Source organism: Alligator mississippiensis, chromosome 5 (genome assembly GCF_030867095.1).
Source record: "Alligator mississippiensis isolate rAllMis1 chromosome 5, rAllMis1, whole genome shotgun sequence".
Taxonomy (NCBI): domain Eukaryota; kingdom Metazoa; phylum Chordata; order Crocodylia; family Alligatoridae; genus Alligator; species Alligator mississippiensis.
Window position 1 is genome coordinate 129,367,579 of NC_081828.1, and position 20,318 is coordinate 129,387,896.

The 20,318-nt window shown below is 40.4% G+C and overlaps 1 protein-coding gene across 6 annotated transcripts in view; it reads right to left on the bottom strand.

Moving 5' to 3' along the window:
* The window catches only part of BBS9 (Bardet-Biedl syndrome 9), a 478,425-nt gene that overhangs the window by 436,276 nt on the left and 21,831 nt on the right, over nucleotides 1-20,318 (bottom strand). The window lies entirely within an intron of this gene.

The following is a 20,318-nucleotide window of genomic DNA, read 5'->3' on the forward strand; positions in this document are numbered from 1 at the left end:
CAAACTGGAGACAGTACAACAAGATAACGAAAATGATTAGGGGGCTATGGAACATGACTTAGGAGAAGAGGCTGAGGGAACTGGGCTAGGTCTGCAGAAGAGAAGACTGAGGGGGGATTTAATAGCATCCTCCTGAAGGGAGGTTCCAAAGAGGATCAAGCTAGACTGTTCTCAGTGGTGGCAGATGACAGAACAAAGAGTAATGGGCTCCAGTTGCAGCAAGAAAATTTTAGGTTATGTATTAGGAAAAACTCTCTCACTAGAAGGGTAGGTAAAGCACTGGAACTGGCTACCCAGAGAGGCTGTGGAATCTAACCTTGGAGGTTTATAAAACCCAGCTAGATAAAGCTTTGGCTGGGATGAGATTGTTGGGATGGTCCTGCTTTGAGCAGGGTGTTGGACTAAATGACTTCCTGAGGTCCCTTCCAACCCTAATTTTTCTATGATTTCTATTTTAAAGAATTACTCATTTATATAGCTATTTTTTTTGCAAAACAAAATTTTGTCCACTTTTCAAGATATATTTCTCTAGAGATGAAGCGTTGCGATACTGCCTCAGGCTTTAACATTACATTAACAGTAAAATATATATCCCAGTGGGCTTATGGTAACTACAAGAGTGAAACTGGCAACATAATCAAATTCAGTGAGATTTGTTTACCTTTTCAATAGCTTTGTTACTTCCTTATACTTGTTAAAAATATATTTTTTTAAATAAATCTCTACTAAAATATAGAAAAGCCAAGCAAAATGGCAGCATGTTAGAAGCAAAATGTTTTTTTTAACTTTATTTTAAACAAAGCGTTGCTAAATTGCAATACAAATTATATCAATCTCTGTGTATATTGCAACTCTATTGTTTGAAACGTTGTAAATGTGACCAATAATTCCTTCACTGTCACTAAACTGAGAAACCAGAAAACATATTGCAGCATAAAATATATTTCCCTACTAGGGAAAGAGTATTTTAAATATATTCCTAAAATAAATCAGTAAAACACCAAGGCTTCATTTTAATTAATGCATTATTTATGTGTCTGTCACACCATGCTCACACTAGCATACAGTAGGCAGCAACAACATTGATAAGGCTGCTTTAGTTTCAGTGACAGATTAAAACACAAGTCTTTACTGTTCAAGAAGATGTTAGGCTAAGTAGCAATAAGATTTGATCTCATAAGTGATGAAATATAAAATTTACTTGTCAATTTATTGCATCATGACTCTGAAAAATCACTAAGTTAAAATAAGATTTATTAAACACTCTTGCATATATGCATGTATCTAATTGCGAACAGGAGGACAGTATATTTATCCTTATTGTTCACAAATATACCCCTACATACAAAAATTATCATTGCTGAAGCAGTTCATGTTATTACAGTAATAAATATTTATTAAAATGATCATTGGAGATATACCATATTAACTTGACTCCATCTATGAATTTAATATGATACTTCCCAATAACTCAATTTGATCCCTCCATTTTACATATGGAAAATTATAAATGTGTTGGAATTCTCCATGTATAGAATCTAATTAGTGGAAGATCATCTTAAATTTGTCCTCCCTGCCACTGCTGTAGCAGGGGGCAAGGGGTTAGACCCCTGCCCCTCCCCCGCTACCTGGCCTCCCTCCCCCCATGGCTGTACATGTATGTGTTCCCCCCTGCCATTCGCCCCCCCCCACCATGTGATCCCCCTTTGCCTGTGACTGCCCCCTGCAACCTGCCCCAAGGTGCATATACCTACATGCCCCACCCCGCACCATGCCTGTAAGCAGAGCTCAGGCACCACCTGCCCCAGATCAGTACTCAAATCCAAGACAAGTCTTCCCCACTCCAAGAATAAAGACATTTCATCTTGTATTTTGAATAAATATTGCAAGTACTTCAGAAGCGCAATCAGAACAGATATTAAACTATATTTAATTCAGTAGTAGTAAAACGGATTTTTTGGTATATTTAGGGCTTGATCCAGCAGTATTTGAGTCAGTGGCAACTGACTTCAACAGTACAACACCAGGTAGTAAATGACAATTAAACCTTTGGTTTGTCATTCTTGCATTGTCTCTGTTATTCACATGACATCTATTTTAAAATTTGTGTTTGTAACCATCTTGTTTTAATGATTTAAATTTCAATTGTTAAAATTACTATACGTAAAGCAAAATTAAGCAGTTCATATAAAATTAAAGTTTTCTTCATTTTCCAACTTTTTATAGTTCATCTTATTTCCTCTGGCCATTTGTTTTTAACGTGCAACCAGTGAATAGGGTTTTTATGTTTCACTTTAAAATGTAGTCTTCCAAAACTTAAGCCAGAAATGTCCATTTCAAAAAAGCTCACTGCAGCTAGTTGGCTTTGCCAGTGACATATTTATAAAGTGAAAATGTAACCCATAGTGTTTTCTGTGGATCAGATGGAATCACTTAGTGTACACTCTGCATATGCTTTCCAGAGTTTCAGCAGCCTGTGCCTCAAGAGGAATGTCCCTCAGCCAGCAAGTGTTACTTTTAAGCATTAGTTCAGCTACTGTTGTTTTGCAGATCTCGTTATTATAATGGGATATAAATACACTTACATCACACATATATATATACATACATATATACATAATTTTTTTTTTGTTTGTTTTTTTTAAAGAAATAACAATTTTTTTTTTAGAGTTAACACAAAGCCAAAATAAGAAGTTGGGTGGTGGCTCTGAAATAAGATTTTAATTAACATTATTTTGGATCTCAAGTTTTTGCATGTTGATGATTTCCTGTGCTCTCAGCATTCTCTCTGGCACCAAAGCATTTTCATAAAAAAAATTAATGCAATATGTAATCACAAGGCCTGAGCACCATGTGAAATTCATTAATGCAACCTGCAGCAGCAAAAGCGATACATTATAAAAATCAGAATAAACTTATCTTTTTTATTTTTTTTTTAAGACCAGCAAATAACTCCACAACCATGAAAATGTTAATCAAAACATCCAGTCAAAGTATGTCTATGAAAAGAATAGCAGTGAAAATAAGAATAATTGCCATAAGAGTTGCATTCTGCACCCCTACCCCCCACAGATAACACTGAATCTAAGAGCACAAGAACATTTTCATTTAGTTTTATATGCCTTAAATTACATAGGCAACAGTCAACCTACACTGAGAAAACAGAGCAATACAGTATACAGGTAACTATAGCCACACTTTCCAACAGGCTGGAAGACTGTAGTGACCTGCCCTGGCATGAGAAAACAGGATTATTTTTATCGTTGAGTTCCTCTCCTCCCCAATTTCTCTCTGAATGGAGTGCACTAAGTTGCTTCCTGTTCAAGAGCTCAACTCACAGCTGGGTGCATCTCCTGAAGCAAAATAAGTGTGGGACAATCAGGAACTGCTCCTGACTAATGGAAAAACCATTTGAAAGTACGTTAAGGCACTGCTTAAAGCAACCTCAATCTAGTAAAAACCAAGTCTTAGGTTACTTCCCTAGCTGAAAACAGGAAACGTGTGTCAGTGTGCATTCTAAAAGAATACCAGGTAGACTAACTTGGTGGTCTAGTAACAGCACAATGCACCATCACAAAGGAGATCCGCATCCAGGACTTCAGCTAGGTCCTTTCATTCCTGACCAGCAGGGTCTAACACCACTGCCGAGGCAGAGCTCTAAGCACACAGGAGGAAGGAAGGGGGAAAATGCTTTATATCACTGACCAAGAATAGCCCAACATTATTCTTAAGTATAACCAACAATCTCTTAAATAGTGCAAGAAACAATATACACAGGCTCTGGCAGGAGTTAGACTGGAGCACACCTCTGCTAGTAATATAGATTACTAAAGTGTGGGCCATTGAGCAGGCAGAGAATGGGACAAAAAGGAAAGGAATGTAAAGAAAATCTCTATACAGAAAGAGAAATCTAACATTTTCTTGTCTACTCTGCATCTCCTGCTCCCTGGGCAAGTGCCATAACCACTAGATTGTTAGGCTAAAAAGGAAGGCTCTCCTACTTCCACAACAGGGGGAAATAGAATCCAAAATTTTGTATATAATTGCCGCTATGTAGAAATAAATGGCATATAACCAAAGAGCTCATTAAAAGCCTTTTATAATGTATTGTCTTAAGGTAGAAATAAAAATAAGAAATACAGGATTTTAATATTCTAACAAAGATGCCTATGATTAGAAACACATCATACAGCGTGGCTAGACAGAAACAAAATGGAAAAAATAGATAAATCACTACAACATTGCCTGCTATTACTATCTAGGCCTGATATAAGGAACTGATAGATGTTTGGTAGCCAAAATTAAAGGCTTTGGTGGATTACAACTGAAACAAAAAATGTACCATCACTATGGGTCTCCTTGCCGCCAGTCTGAGCAGAGAAGCCATGGATTTAACATGTAATTTGTTATTTCATGTGGTCAGACTGGGCAGGAAGCATATTACCTGAAATTACACATGCTCATTAATGTAACCCAGCCTTGTAAAGTACCTCTGCCCATGCACCCACAATCAGTAATTATTTTTGATGGGCGAGGGAGATTTCATGCGTTTTATCATCATCAATCACCAAGTTAAAAGGCATGTAAGTACATTTAATTTTGAGATAGCTAAATATTCACAGCAGTTTTGCAAGACTGCTGTAACCCTTATCATTCCTTAGTCCACCATCTTTTATTTATTTATTTGTGTTACTTTCATATCACCGAATCATGCTTAGTATAAGATTATGAGCTCTTCTGGGCATGAACCATGTCATATTTGTTTACTCTGCAAAATTCCTGGTATACTTTAGACAATGAAAACATTAATTACTATTGTTAGTATTGTTGTTCTGTTGCTACAGTCATACTATTTCAGCAGAGTCCTCCTCTGCCTCACCTTTCCAAAGCACTGCATACACAATTCAGGTTAAAGTCATTAGTGACATGTCAGCAAGAAGACAAAGTCCTAAACATTTCTTCAAGAAATTAAAATTAAATTCCTTGAATCAGTTAACATTCTTAAGAAATTAACATTCTTAGGATACTTAACAATATTCTAAGACTCCAGTAGTCAAAAACAACTTAGTATTCAAGATTTGCAATACTCTATCTATATCACTTCCACCAGTTTCAATGGATAGAACATGGGTTCATTAGAGGCAGGTCCTGTCAGACCAACCTAGCGGCCTTCTATGACCAGGTCACCAAATCCCTGGATGCAGGTGTCGCAGTGGATACAGTCTTTCTGGACTTTAGAAAGGCCTTCGACACGGTCTCTCACCCCATTCTCATTAAAAAACTAGGCAACTGTGGTGTCGATGCCTACACAGTAAGATGGGTGACTAACTAGCTGGAGGGCCACACCCAGAGAGTGGTGGTGGACGGGTCTTATTCGAGTTGGAGGGATGTGGGCAGTGGGGTTCCGCAGGGCTCAGTCCTCAGGCCTGCGCTGTTCAACATCTTCATCAGTGACTTGAACAAAGTGGTAAAATACACCCTGTTCAAATTTGCAGATGATACTAAGATGTGGGGAGAAGTGGGCACGCTAGAAGGGAGGAATAGGCTGCAATTGGACCTAGACAGGTTACAGGGGTGGGCGGATGAGAACAGGATGGGTTTCAACACTGACAAGAGCAGGGTACTGCACCTGGAGATGAAGAACCAGCAGCAGACCTATATGCTGGGGAATTCCCTTCTCGTCAGTGCAGAGACAGAGAAGGATCTTGGAGTCATTATTGAGGCCAATATGAACATGGGCCAACAGCGTGGGGATGTGGTCAGGAAGGCCAACCATACCTTGTCATGCATTCACAGATGCATCTCAAGCAGGTTCAAGGAGGTGATCCTCCCCCTCTATGCAACACTGGTTAGGCCGCAGTTGGAGTACAGCGTCCAGTTCTGGGTGCCACACTTCAGGAGGGAGGTGGACAGCACAGAGAGGATCCAGAGGAGGGCCACCTGCATGATCAGGGGGCAGCAGGGCAGGCCCTACAAGAGGCTACGGGACCTGAACCTGTTCAGCCTCCACAAGAGAAGGCTGAGCGGGGATCTAGTGTCCATTTACAAACTAGTCGGGGGGACCAGCAGGCATTGGGAGTCCCTGTTCCCCCCGAGCACTACCAGGCGTGACAAGAAATAACGATCACAAGCTGGCAGAGGGTAGATTCAAGCTAGACATCAGGAGGCACTACTTCACTGTCAGGGGGGCTAGGATCTGGAACCAACTTCCAAAAGAAGTGGTGCTGGCTCCTACCCTGGGGGTCTTTAAAAGGAGGCTGGATGAACACCTGGCTGGGGTCATTTGACCACAGTACTCGTTCCTGCCACAGCATGGGGTTGGACTCGATGATCTGCTCAGGTCCATTCCGACCCTACCAACTGTGTAACTATGAAACTGAAAGTACAACTCTTACAACTTGAAACTTTTTGAAAATTTACTGAGACTATCTTGTGTTTTAAAATAAGTAAAAAGGGCAACATCTCAAACTCTGCTGTACTGATAATCCTGCAACATGTTTCAGATCTTTTGAAGTTTTATATTGAATTGTAATCCTACCACTATCATTCAGGAAAATGATGTGTACCAGATTTTCACTTAAAAACAAATTTATATATAGTATCCATTTTGGGTTTGCTTTGCATGATCACCCCATTACTGAAGTAAGTAAACAGTTTGAAGCAAAATATTCTTCTGAATCATTCTGTGTAAAGCAGCACTGTACTTCAGCAACCCCCCCCCCCAAAAAAAAGCAATATTTAATTAGCTCTGTAAATTGACAGTAACTTAAAAGGTATTTTATTTAAAAAGGGAAATTTTCTCAAGACTTGTTTTTTTTTACTCCTTTTTGAGACTTGGCTGCTCATTTCCATACGCTCAGCTTCTCACATAGTAAACCTACCTAACACTAGAGTTTAAACAATGTTTCTCTCAGTTAAAAGCACTGTAAAATTATCTACTTTGAGAACAAACTTGATAGCACATTTTAGTAGTCAGAGGTTTAACTTCATGTTCAGGTTTTACTTCCAAAAAAGTTAAAAACAAAAAACTTCAGGTACATTTTTAAATAATATTTTACTAGTGGAACTAAATACTGCTGTGTCATCAGCAAAGTAAAATATTTCTCTTTCAATCCTACATATCTTTCAATAATCGGGTATTGTTTTGTGAAGAATGGACAGATATCCATGGTGCAACATCCCAAAGGTACAAGACATTCTTTATAAACAAAAAAAATGTCACAAGAGGCAAGAAAATGATCTTGTTTGGGTCTGCTGAATTTTATTTATAAAACCCCTAAACTTTTCATAAAAGCTTTCCCTTGGAAAAAATTGTATCAAAGCCAGAAAAGTTTTCCATCACTATCAGCCACTAGGTCTTTCACTAACAGAAGAACTGTATAAGGCCCAAAGACGAGGAAAAATAAGTAAACCTCAAACCAATTTCTTGTACCAACTGTTTCAAGTTGGAGGCGGTGGGAGAGAGAGGAAGGAATGTTGTCATGGCTTTTCCTCTTCTTTTTCTTCCATATACTCCTTTCCTACACTCTTCCATACAAAAATGCAGCATTCACTATTCCCATTTTCTGCGTGTAATACTGTTCATTGACCCCAATTTTTCATTAAAACAAAATGAAAACTAATAGATTTGAATTCTCTATTCAATTCTTTAGAAGGAAACAGGCTAAAAGCATGCATCTACTCAGTGACCAAAAGTAATCTTTCTATTAAGTCATCCAAAACACAGGTTCCTTTATACAGTAAGTTAATCAAAATGCCTCCCGAACTGCCCAAACAACCTGACTGGAGTAGAACTTGCAAAAGAAAAAAAAAAAGGAAAGCAAAAAAGATGCTACAGTATTGCAAGAAAAGCAGTTCTACCGACTTGAATCAATGGTCACTGAAAAATTAAGAGAAGATGTAATGGTGCCTTTGTAAGACTTCTTTGTGGGCCCACTGAAGAATGGTAAGATTTCAAAGATTTAGAAGAGAGAAAAAGTATGTATTTCTAAGGGGAAAGGAAAAAACTGAGGGAACTGCAGAGAAGCAAATAAATCTAATAGCTGTAAGTTGCTGGACCACTTGATAAGAAAATCTGTATGTAAATAATAATGTGGTACTGAGAAGGTTGAAGTAATTGAAAATCTTTTTTTTTTCTGTGATAGGATAACAGAATAATAAATAAATTAAATAACTGGTAGCATTTCCAAACTTTAGAAAAACACTGATATAATTTATACAACTGTCTCACAGGAAATTAATGAGGAAGATTGACTGATTAGGCTGTAGTACGATAGAAAGGAATCTAGGGATCCAAGTGGGATGATGATTTAAATACTAGTCAAAGACAAATGCTACACTGGATCATCATTAAAACCTATGATATCAAAAATAAACGAGGTAATCATTGCTCTATATGGCACTGGTAAATCCTTTACTGGAATACTACAAAATGTAAAAATATATATTATTAATGTATAATGATCATATACATTTGGATACCACATTTTAAAGACTAATTAGAGAGAGCAGTATACCAGCTACCTGCAGAATCTATAAAAGATTTGGAAAATAAAAATTGATTATGAAAGTTTAAAAGAATTTGTCTTTCATTCTCAAAGGGCTAAATAAGCCCAAAATAATTTAAGAAATTGAAAAAGTTCTATAGTAATGGAGGCAGGTATTAATCACTTTCAGTTATTGAGGACTGAGAGCCCTGACAAAAATTAGGAAAAAAAAAAAAACTTTTCTCTTCAAAAAAGATTTAGCGCTGAATTCCTCAGGATCTGGAAGTTATACACTACCTGCCAGGCTCTTTAATAAACTGCCTCTCTCAGATAATCCCTAGTTTTCTTCATTGTGTCTCCAGCCCAACCTTTCTGTATGGTCCGCTCCCAAAATTCTGCACAGAGCACTGCTTCTGCTGTTGGTGTTGCCTAATATTCTGGGGTGCACTGTGGTGATACAGGGCATCTCAGGAGATGATCCATGGTTTGCTTCCCCTGACAAACACGTTGGTTGGTTGCATAGAGGCTGCATGATTTCATAAGAAAGTTGCATTTGCCAAGAGTCACTCTCAATCTGTTCAGGCTCTGCTATGCATGCCATTTGTGATTGAAGCCGGATGCTAACTCCTCACTGGGGCTAATTCTTTGCCAGCTCCATTCAGCAGCTTTGTCGCCTAGTTTCTCCAATTTCTTGTCTTTTTTGCCAGAGCGTAGTTCTGGCTGGTTCCAGTGGTGTGGGCAATGGTATGGTAGAGGACAAAAAGCTATTTCTTGATGAAAGACGACAGTGTGCTGGTTGATGCCCATAAAGCAGGTGGCAGTTGTCTTACCCTTGTTCCTGGCAGTCAATGTCAACTGCTACTTTCCTCTTGATGTAAGGGGGCACTATGCCAAATAGTGCATATAGGCAAGGAACTGGGGTGGGTTTTAGGCAGCCTGTTATAATTCTGCACGCATCATTTAGGGCAGTGCCAATATGTTTACAGGAACTTGAGCATCTCCAGGTAGTGCAGGTATATTCAGCCACAGAGTAACAAAGTGCTAAGGCAGTAGTGTGTAGAGTGGATGGATGTGCTCCCTATTTTGAATTTGCAAGCTTATGCAAAATGTTGTTTCATGTGTTGACCTTGGCTCTGGTATTTAATATGTGATTTTTGTAACTAAGTGTACAGCCCAGTGTTACCCCCAAATAGACTGGGTGTTTCTGATGTTCAAGACTCTGGGCACCCCAGGTGACATTCAGGTCTTGTTCTGCATTCTGGTTTCTCAGATGGAAAGCATGGATTTGGGTTTTGCTCAGGTTGGGTATGAGATAATTATTTAGGTAATAATCTGACATCTAATTCAGTGCCCTCTCCAGAATCTTCTCTATATCCTCAAAATTCTTCTACTGTGTGGTAATGCAGAGATTGTTAGCATAGCTGAAATGCAGACATTTGGCTGGAAGTGGCTGATCGTTAATGCAGATGCTGAATAAAATGAGGCGTGCACACTGCCTTGTGGTTAGTCATTCTTTTGGAAGCTCCATCTACTTTTCCAGCCATTTAATTCCACATAGAAGCACCTGTTCTCCAAGAGGCTATGGATGGTCAGGCTTAGATCTAACTTGTTAGTCATAAAGTACAGCTTGTGAATCATGATGCGGTGATGGAGAGTATCATATGCAACAGATAGGTCAACAAACGCTGTCCCCGGGATCAACTTCTGTTGGAAACTACCTTCAATATGCTGTGTGAGGTTTACTAGTTGGCCTGCACAGGATCAACCTGATCTAAAGTCCACTGGGTCTCATGTAAGTTTGGAATCTACCAAGGGTGAAATTCGTTGCAGGATAAGACATTCATAGAGTCCGTAGGAGATACTGTGAAGGGATATTGGTCTATAACTTTTTGGCGATAAAAGGTCTTTCCCTGGTTTAGGGAAAACTATGATTCTTGCCTTCCTCCATACAGGTGGCATTTGTTTACTCACCATTCAACTGAATAAATCAGGACCCATTGCCTTGCAAGAGGTCCTAGGTACTGCATCATCTCAGCAAGTACATTATTTACTCCTGCTGACTTCCCATGTTTCAGTGAATCTATGCCAACTGTCAGTTCCTCCACAGTAAATGGATGGGTTAGGCCTTTAGGTGGTTGCTTGTTAGATGATATAGTGCAGTGATGGTGTCTCTGGTGTTCACATTATTGAGCACTTGTGCAACCTGGTTATCAGACTTGAAAAAGTAAAATCTGTATCTTTGTTTATTTATTTCAAAAGCCCATCATTGTTTAATACAATACTCCTCAAGTTCATGGATCCTTAGACAGTTTTCCATCTTGTTTTGTTCATTTTATTTATCAAAGGTACTATATTTTTCAGTTTTAATTACCATTTTGCATATCTAGCATAAATGATGAACCTAACAACAGAGAGTCAAAGTGGCATCACTGGCTTAAGAAAGGGTAAGGCCAATGAGAGGGACTGTATTTACAAGGTTTTTCTCCCCAGACAACATGGGACAGAGTGGGGAGAGAAGCTATGTCTTAGATTTGAGATACTGGCCCAGGGCAGGCACTAGCTCAGCTCCAGCTTCGACCCTGGGTTAGGAAGCAAAACTAGAGCTGAGCCACCAACTGCTGGGCCAAAACGACTCAATGCAGTGGAGGGAGGCAATGCACAGCCAAAGGGAATACCACAACTGCTTCCCACCTCCAGCTTGCCCCTCCCCCTTACTGCTTACTATCTGCTCCGGCTCAGAGCTGTGTCAATGCTGCTTCTGTCTGGCCATGCAGGACAGAGCTGGGCCTACAGCCAAAGGCTGGCCCAAAGCTGAAGGAGGAACGTGGGTGGGAGCAGTAAGGAGAGAAAGGGGCAGGTGTCGGGCTACTGCTTTCCCCACTGTAGCAGTGGGGAATTTTAAAGATGACCTTCCACAAACTATATTCTATACATGGAAACAACATATTTACAATTTTCCATGTACAGAATTTAAATACTGGGCAGAGGGGGGTCATCTTCACTTCAAAGTAATCTTAGATTCTGATAAATACAGTACTCCGATGGCCTCCTTTATTTGTTCGCCATTGCCCTCACATTTTCAACTTACAGAAGATGTTCTAATGCCACTAGTCATAGGAGGCACTACTAATAAGCTGCTGAAATTATGCTCTGTTGGGAGGCATTAAGAAGAGATTTCTGAATTTATCCCTTGAACAAACCCACAAGAGAATGAGCTTTTGGAATAATCTCTCTTTAGCCAGAAGCAATTTAATACTAGTTAAACACCCAACTCCTTAAGCAACCTAACCAATAAATCAAAGTCAAATTTATATCGCTTCTGTATTTAAACATAGTCAATAAGAATCATTTAACCTCACAGCATAAAAACACAGCTGATAATTTTTTTCTGACTAGCACCTAATAAAATTCATTCTAGCAAAATTGAGGAAAAGTTAAGCACAGTCTGCCCTTCTTATAAAGTTTCCTGTTACAAGGTTGCATGGTTTACACATATGCTGCGTTTTATTATTTTAAAAAGTCTTCATTATAGCACCCTCTTTGTTGTAACAATTGAACATACTTAGCCTCAGGGTCAGGACTAATAAAAGTAAAATGAATTCAATGAAGTTGCTGAAAAAAATCTAAGTTTGGGTTCAGCTTTGGTTTTTTTGGGGGAGGGTTGCTTTGTTTTTGCCTATAATCTTTCCATGCTAGACCTGTTTAAGACTTTTGCCTTTTTTTAAAAAAAATACTTTTGCTTGTAGTGCCCATGGAGGAACTTCATATAAAATCTATGCAACTCTGGAAGCCAAAGAGATTCTAAATCTTTAAAAAAAAAAAGCATAAAAAGAACCCACTATGCATGTTTGATCACTACAGTAACTAAACTCTATAAAATACATCTACTCACATCAAGAAGCTACAAGAAAGAATGTGAATTCATTATAAATTCAATAAAAACAATTTTGTAAATAAGCATTCATTTTGCAAAATTTAAATTATTTGTAAAAATTATTGAAAGAGTGACGTTTAATATAAGACATTTCATGTTTATTACTCTAAAGCTTAAAGAAAGGAAATTCAAATAAATTTTATGCATGTGAACCTGAAGAAAATAAGCATAGCCAGTATCTTCTATATTGGGTCCTACAGTGGGATGTGAGATATCAATACCACCCTTACATGAAAAGCAACATTAATCTTTTACTAGCTTTATTTTAAAATAATAATAAAAGAGCACACAACAAAATTTCAGTACTGCCTACACCCAGTTTAATAAATCATTCTTCTTCCCAAAAGAAAGTATCATAAAATCCAGTTCTCACTTAGGAAAAGCTGTCTTCTTATTATGACAAAGGATCACTGATGTATTTCATAGGCACGTTAGCTAGAAGTCTAAAGGTCAGGCAATTAGAAACCAGTTTGGGAGGTGCATGATTTCAGTATCCAATTCTTGTACACAATTAAGTTTGTTCATATACTGGCTCTTCTCTTGCTTGCTCTTTGCTCTGACTCAGTGACTGGATGGAATCTGTGTGTTTAAATGTTGTTATGTGAAAATAACTAAGCCTATCTACACCTATAGAACCTTATGGGTACTTATAATTTAAAAATGCTTTCTCCATTCTTTGAGCTATCTTCAGTAGAATTCTGTTAATCTTCCTCAGAAGACACCCATATTTCAAATTCAATATCTGTTATAACAAGATGCCATTATTTTATTTAGAGCTTTATTGACAATTCTGAGCCTGAGGAATTTATGGCCTAAGATCCAGATTGTAGCCTGTCCATGTCTGGGAATAATTAAGTATTTGCATCAAGGGCAGTAAAGGATAACAAGGTACCTCCTTATTGTACTGCATACAGACTGTACCAGCCTAGGTGCCACAGAACTTGTAAATGCTTCCCTGGTACAAACTGATGAGAAGAACTAGACGTAAGCAGCTTGGATTCTGCCTCACTGAAATGTCAAATAAGCCATGCTAAAATGTCAAAGAATATCTGTTTCTTGGTTGCATTTCACTCCCCTTTCCAGACTCCCAATAGCTCTAGGACACTGGTTTTTAGCTTCAAGGCACTAGTGGATAGACTTGAGGCACTCCTGGATAGACTCAAGGCATCCCTTGGAAAATATCAGCTCTTACTTTTCCTTTTTTTTGTTTACAGAAAAAAAAATAGAGCAATTTTTCTGTTGCAAAGTACTCGGTAAGACCAAAACTATGGATTTATTTATCTTTGACATCTCTAGGTTTATCATATCTGCTAACCTAACAGTTCTAACACTGTATGGCATTCTATGGCAGCCTTAGAGGGGTGCCATGGCACCCAAGTTGAAACTCACTATTAAGGAAGACAGGCTGAGAGGAGATAAAGTTAGAGCAAAGAAGCATATTGGGGCAAGACTAGGTAAACCCTTCTTGGAGTACAAGTATGTGGGATTCCAAAGTTATACAGAACGAGGGAGTGAGTTCTGAATAGATTTCAAGATATATCTTGCTTCTGCATGTCAAAGAACTTTCTTGAAGTCCATTTCACCATCTGTCAAAGCATCATTTTGATGAAGCTATGTAGGGAAAGCATTATAAGGCAATTATGGAGCTTTCTCCTCCACTATTCCATGAATGAAACTCACTGAAGCAATTTAGAAACGTATGACCCTGACAGCATATTCAATTTTCTAATTTTCAAACCATCTGAGCTTTTCAAAATCCTGATTTTTTTAAAGGCCATAATAGAAAAGGACCTACCAATTTCTGAAACATCCCTTTGCACTCTACCCCAAAAGGAGAGATAACAGGAATGATAAATTCAAAAGTAAAGTCAAGGTATAGTAAAGCTGAAAGGCCTAATGAGATGTGTAGAACTGTTATATTCTTGTATTCCAGAGCCAATAGCTCTTTGCTATAACATAATTAGCCAGTTTTAAAACAGTACAAGACCAGAAACTTCCCATGTGCCTTCTCTAAAACTAGAAGACTGTCACCAAGATTTATTCAGCTTGAGATGCTCACTAATAAGTGAGGGAAGTAGAAGGTTAAATCCTTAGAGAGCTGATGTTTCCAATTATGTACAATGCCTTGATGCAAATGACAAAATTTAGAAGAACTGAGATGGGGAGAGGAAAGGCATAAACAAACAGTTGCTGTACTTCAAACAAAGATTTCCATTTTCAGCTTCAGTGGTTTAGAGATTTTCCTGGACAAGCCAGAAAACTCCAGTGCCATCTCTCCTCAGACTCTCAATCATACAGATACTTGAAACACAAGACCTTTTCACCATAATGCTGAATTTTGAGTAGGAAAAAAGTTTTCTTTTTTAACTTATGTTAAACTAACTTAAGTTAATAACATATTGGTTATGCCACAGAGACAAAACAGTTATATTTTCAGCTTACAATAGCTAGTTAAGGTAAATCCTTTCTTCCTAATGAAGAAAACAGCATGGGAGGAGACCACTTCTTTGTTTATTGTTTTAAGTAAACTCTAAAGCTATTTTACATAAAGTTTTATGAAATTATATATATACTGTAAATGGATAAACAGATTTAAAAAACATAGAACTACATTGCTATATCACCGAAAGGCACTGCAATCTGTAAGTACTGCAGGATTTTTCAAAGTTACATTGCTTTTCTTTGAATCCTTTGAAAAAGGTTGCAGGGAGAAGGTGGGCTTGAGGGTAAAAACATGGATAGCAGCATACTTACTATTTTCATGCTGTATCCTTTTTTAGCATTTAATTTTGAACAAATTTTCCTACAGTAAAGTAAATTGTCTTAGAAAAAGAGGGGAAAAAATGTTCATACATTGACAAAGTAATGCAGGACCAAATTTTGGCCCAGATGTGTCAGAGAACTGCCTGCATCACCCTCAGGGCAGGCCAGGGTAATAGAAAGAACTAGATGAAGGGTGGATTTCTTAGATATGTGCTGTATCAAAATACTATGTAGCACAGACAAGGAATTACTGTCCATATGGATGCCACTAACTTTGAAAACTAAAAATAGAAAATATATTTCCTCAAAGAATTATAGAAATAAAAATATACCTAAAGGGGTACTTTAAAAAATAAGCAGCCAGTATGGAATGTGTGTTGGTCTAAAGATACATATGAAGTGATTCAAGATCTTCAGATCTTTCAGTACAAATCCTTTGTTGGCAAGAATAGTAGGATTACACAACAATTTGAATAATTTAAAATAAAATTAAACTCTTGATTAAAGGGTGCTGTATACTATGTCTGCTTTTCCTCAGTGTAATTAAAACAAAATATACAAATTTCACCACATAAAAGGGACTCCATTAATGACTTATATCCAACTCCTCATATGCTCAATGATGAAATGCAGCTGGTTTGCTACTCACAACTGAGGATCTAACAAAACCACCTACCACTAGTTAAACTGGAACTCAGCCTGAAGTAGGATTTTCTGATTAGGTCTCCTGAAAGAGAAGGGGAGCTCATAGTGTCTTAGATCTGTAGGGAATCATAGCATCAGAACAATACTGGAAATGCATAAATGAAGTCAAGCAGCAGTTTTGAGGAGGAGGAAGAAGAGAACAGGACTGTAATCTCCTGTGCCTTTCACCTGGGCATTGAGTATGGGAGTGGCCCTCTGACCTAGTTGTTGCTTTTGGGAAGAAACGGTTCTATTAGTAGGATGGCTTTGGGTCGGTCCCCCAGGGGGTCTCGCCTGCCATGTCTTTAATGAAAAAAAATAATTTAGGAGGAAGATGTTCGGTTCTGTCCCTCCTGGTGCCTCCCTTTAGTCATCCCAGCTGTTCTTCCTGTTTGGGACTCCACCTCCCCTATATGCCACCTAATGCCAACGCCAACCAAAAATGTCGTCACTTATATCGTCGGAGTTGGTATACCGTATGGTTTGGTGCTCCGGCTCTCTGAATTTATGGCCGTAGGATTGGGACAATGTTTTTAACCCGAGTGCTCCCTACTGTCCCTTTTGCCTCGTCTATGCATCACCCTGATCCGGTGCCGTTCTGTCCCCCGGCGTGTTGCCCCCCTCTTCGGGCTTGGTACTTGTCATGAGTCAACTGTGTATGGATTCCTGCCCTACTTGGTCCTGCCAGGCTGCAGTCCATGTTGTGGTAATCCATTGTCCACAGAGAGTCCATCAGTAAGTCCTCAGGCTCTCTCTGGCCCTGACCTCACAGAAACCCCTTCCTGGGGCAGCCACCAGGTCCCTGCACTGGGACTAGGTTCCTTCTCTGACCCCTCTGGGCCGGTTGGAGACCTCACTTCTGGTCTCTCCTGCTGCTCTTCTATCTTTTATCCCAGCTCCAGGGACCTAGCCGACCAACAGGTCCTGACATACCACCACAAAGTGCCCACGTCGACAGGGGAGCCAGTCCCGCCTCCTTCTGGACTGGCTGGTTCTGGTTTTTTTTCTTTTCTTTTCCCCACAGCGGCTCCGCCCACTGCAGTTTCACTTACACCGTGCTCTGCTTCCGGCATGGCATCTCGCCATCTCCACCCCTCGCCCAGCAAAGGTAAGTTTTTTTCACAAGGACTCAAATGGGATGAGTAAGGGCCAGTGAGATAATCCTAAAACAAACAAACTATGGAAGTTATTGACAGATCATAGAATCAGAGAAAACTAGGGCTAGAAAGGACCTCTAGAGATCATCTACTCCAGCCCCCTGCTCAAGGTAGGATCATCCTTACCTAAGCCATGCCATAAAAGGATCCTTGTCTAACCCGTTTCTAAACCTGCACAATCCCATCTTGTCACACAACTGCAAGGCATATTGCCCAAAGACAACAAAAGCTCCCTTTTATCCCTGGAGCCGGGATAAAAGATCCAGCGGAAGACCGGCAGAAGAGACCGGAAGTGAGGTCTCCAACTGGCCCAGAGGGGCCAGAGCAGGAACCTAGTTCCAGTGCGGGGACCTGGTGGCTGCCCCAGGAAGGGGTTTCAATGAGAGGTCAGGTCCAGAGAAAGCCTGATGACCTAGTACATATAAAGCAGAGCGAGACTAGAGCCAAGGGCAGATTAAGAATTTTTGGGGCCCTGGGCCCAAGTATGGGGCCCAAAGAAAGATTTTGCTGACAATCATTCATAATATAAAATTGCCAATATCAAGCACCCTATATATGCGCCCCTTGTAAGAGTACACTGACATTATACCTTTCTCTATAGCAAAGATAACAAAGGCCCTCCAGTAGTCAACAGTGTGCTGTGGGCATTGCCTGCCCTGACTCAGCTGTGCCTGCAGAAAAGCAGCAGAAGTGGTAACTGCCAAGTTGCTGGGGCCTTCTGCAGCATGGATCCAGCTGGGCAGAGGGCCACATTACCCACTGCCCCGGGCCAGAGCGCAGGTAGAGCCCCTGCCACGGGGGTCTATGCCGTGCCCTGCCCTGCCCTGCCCACCCTTGGCAAAACCCGAGAGAGCTGGCATGGCTGTGTCCCCATGTCCTTGGGGGCCCAGGCATGGCACTCACGGCCGAGCAGAGGGGCAGTGATAGCTGAGAGTGTCCGCGGCTCCTGCCAAGTGCTTTCTGCGGGCTCCCCAGGGCCACCACCCAATCAAGTCTCCAGCCCCAGCCAGTTCTTTCTGCAGCACCCTCACAGGTGCTGTCCCAGCCCGTCCATGCACAACGTCTGAGCTGGAGCCGGAGATTTTTTCCAAGGGGACCATGATTGGCAGGGGCCCCTGTGCCCAGGCATGTGTTTATCCACCTCAGACTAAAGCTATCAGATTCCTGCCACTTTAATGGTTGTTAAATGACCTAGAGATCAAAGGGAGAGGGTCATGCCCTCCCCCGCCAATCCATACCAATCCAACCATGGGTTAAAATTACCTTCTTATCCTAAATGTGGTGATCAGAGAGGCAAGACCCTCTAACCAGGAACTTCCAGGTTAGAGTCCCACCAGGGGTATTATACTCCAGTCAAAATCCCTAACCTTGGGTGCAGTCAACACCCAACACTTCTGAGGAAGGTAAACTGTACCCCACCCCCAAACCTGTAGCAACAAGAGGTGGGGAAAACTCCTTCCCAGACCCAAGTGGTAATCAGCAAAGCCCAAAAGCATGGGAAAAACCAAACACTCTCCCTTCAGCTCCACAACCTAGGGACTACAAGCATAACTCCACACATCATACCTTAACCAGCTAGCCAAAACTCCCCTTATCCCCTGCATAAACTGAATCCCAACTGTTTTATTCTTTTTCCATAGCTGAACTGGTTTTAGAGGTCCTGGATCACAATGGAGTTCTGCTCCTGACAGCTATCCTTTCCTACATTCTCTCTGCCTAAAGGGAGCAGGGGGTCAAAAATTTATAAGCATCTATAGCACACTGCAATTGGATTGAGTACTAGTATGGACACAAAACTTCACCCTATCTCAACTTGAAACATTATATTACAGCTAGGTATTATTCCTTCTCCTACACACACATTTAGAACTTGAGCTTGAATAGTCATCTTTCTACTCACAGAAAATATAACAGAGAAAACACAGCTCAACAGGCCATCTGACATGTGCCCCAGATAAGCATTCATGTTCCAATATGTTGCTGTTTAGTGTGTTTATTAATGATTTGGACACTGGCATAGAAAGCTTTGTAAGCAAGTTTGCAGGCAACACAAAACTGAGAAGGATTGTGAACATGGAAGATGTGAGTGCAATTCAAAAGAATCTCAACAGATTGGAAAACTGGGTTAGAGCTAACAGGATAGAGTTCAATGAGGAAAAATGCAAGGTGCTACATCTTAAGAGGAATAATCAAAAATCACAGATATGAAATGCCGGACACCTGGCTGGATGGTAGCTCTATGGAAAAGGATCTGGGAGTCTCGGTAGATCAGACTCAATATAAGTCTGCAGTGTGATGCAGCCAAACAAAAAGCCAATGCAGTTTTGAGCTGCATTAACAGAAGACATGGGAAATGACAATGCCTCTCTACTTGGCACTGGTTAGGCCTCATCTGGAGTACCATGCGCAGTTCTGGGCTCCATATTTTAAAGAGGACGTGGAGAAGTTAGAGAGGGTCTAGGTGCAACAAAGATAATAAAGGGCTTGGAAAACAAGTCATGTGAAGAGAGGCTGAAGGAGCAAGCCATGTTCAGCTTGTGTAAAAAGGTGCTTAAGAGGGAACATGATAGTAATCTTCCAATACCTGAACGGCTGCCATAAAGAAGAGGGAAAGCATCTTTTCTCCCTTGCTACAGAGAGGAAGATGCAAACCAATGGCCTGAAATTGCAGCAAAGTAAGATTAGATAGTTTAGATTAGATAGCCGGAAAAAACTTCTTCACTGTTAAAATAGTAAGGCAGTGGAACAGACTACTTAGAGACGTTGTGGACTCTCCATCATTGGAAGTGTTCAAGAAAGGGTTGGAGAGCCGCTGGTCAGGGATGATCGAGGTGTGGCTATGCCTATTTTCTACCATGGGTTTTTCTCAAGCTTTTGGGCTTTGCCAGTTGCCCCTACCTGTTTTTCTGCTATGTGTGTCAGGGTGTTTTTAAGCCTTCCCAGAGACACTGGGTGTTGGCTACAGCCAAGGCTGGGGACTTCAACTGGGGTATGCCAATGCTCCTGCTGGGACCAAAGCCAGAGGTTCCTGGATAGAGGCTCTTGTCCCTTGGCTCAGGGTCAGGCCAACTACCATATTTGGGGTCAGGAAGGAATTTTACCCCATGGTCAGATTGGTATGGACTGCAGAATTCCTCTGTAACAGAGGGCATGGCCCTCTACCTGGGACCTCTTGAGCATATACTGACAACATTTTATAGAAGCAGGACACTGGCTGCTGTGGTTCTCCTGCTTTACCTACAGCAGATTAGGGTGTTAGGTCTATGTTGTGTCAGGGCTGAGAATAGTCTTATG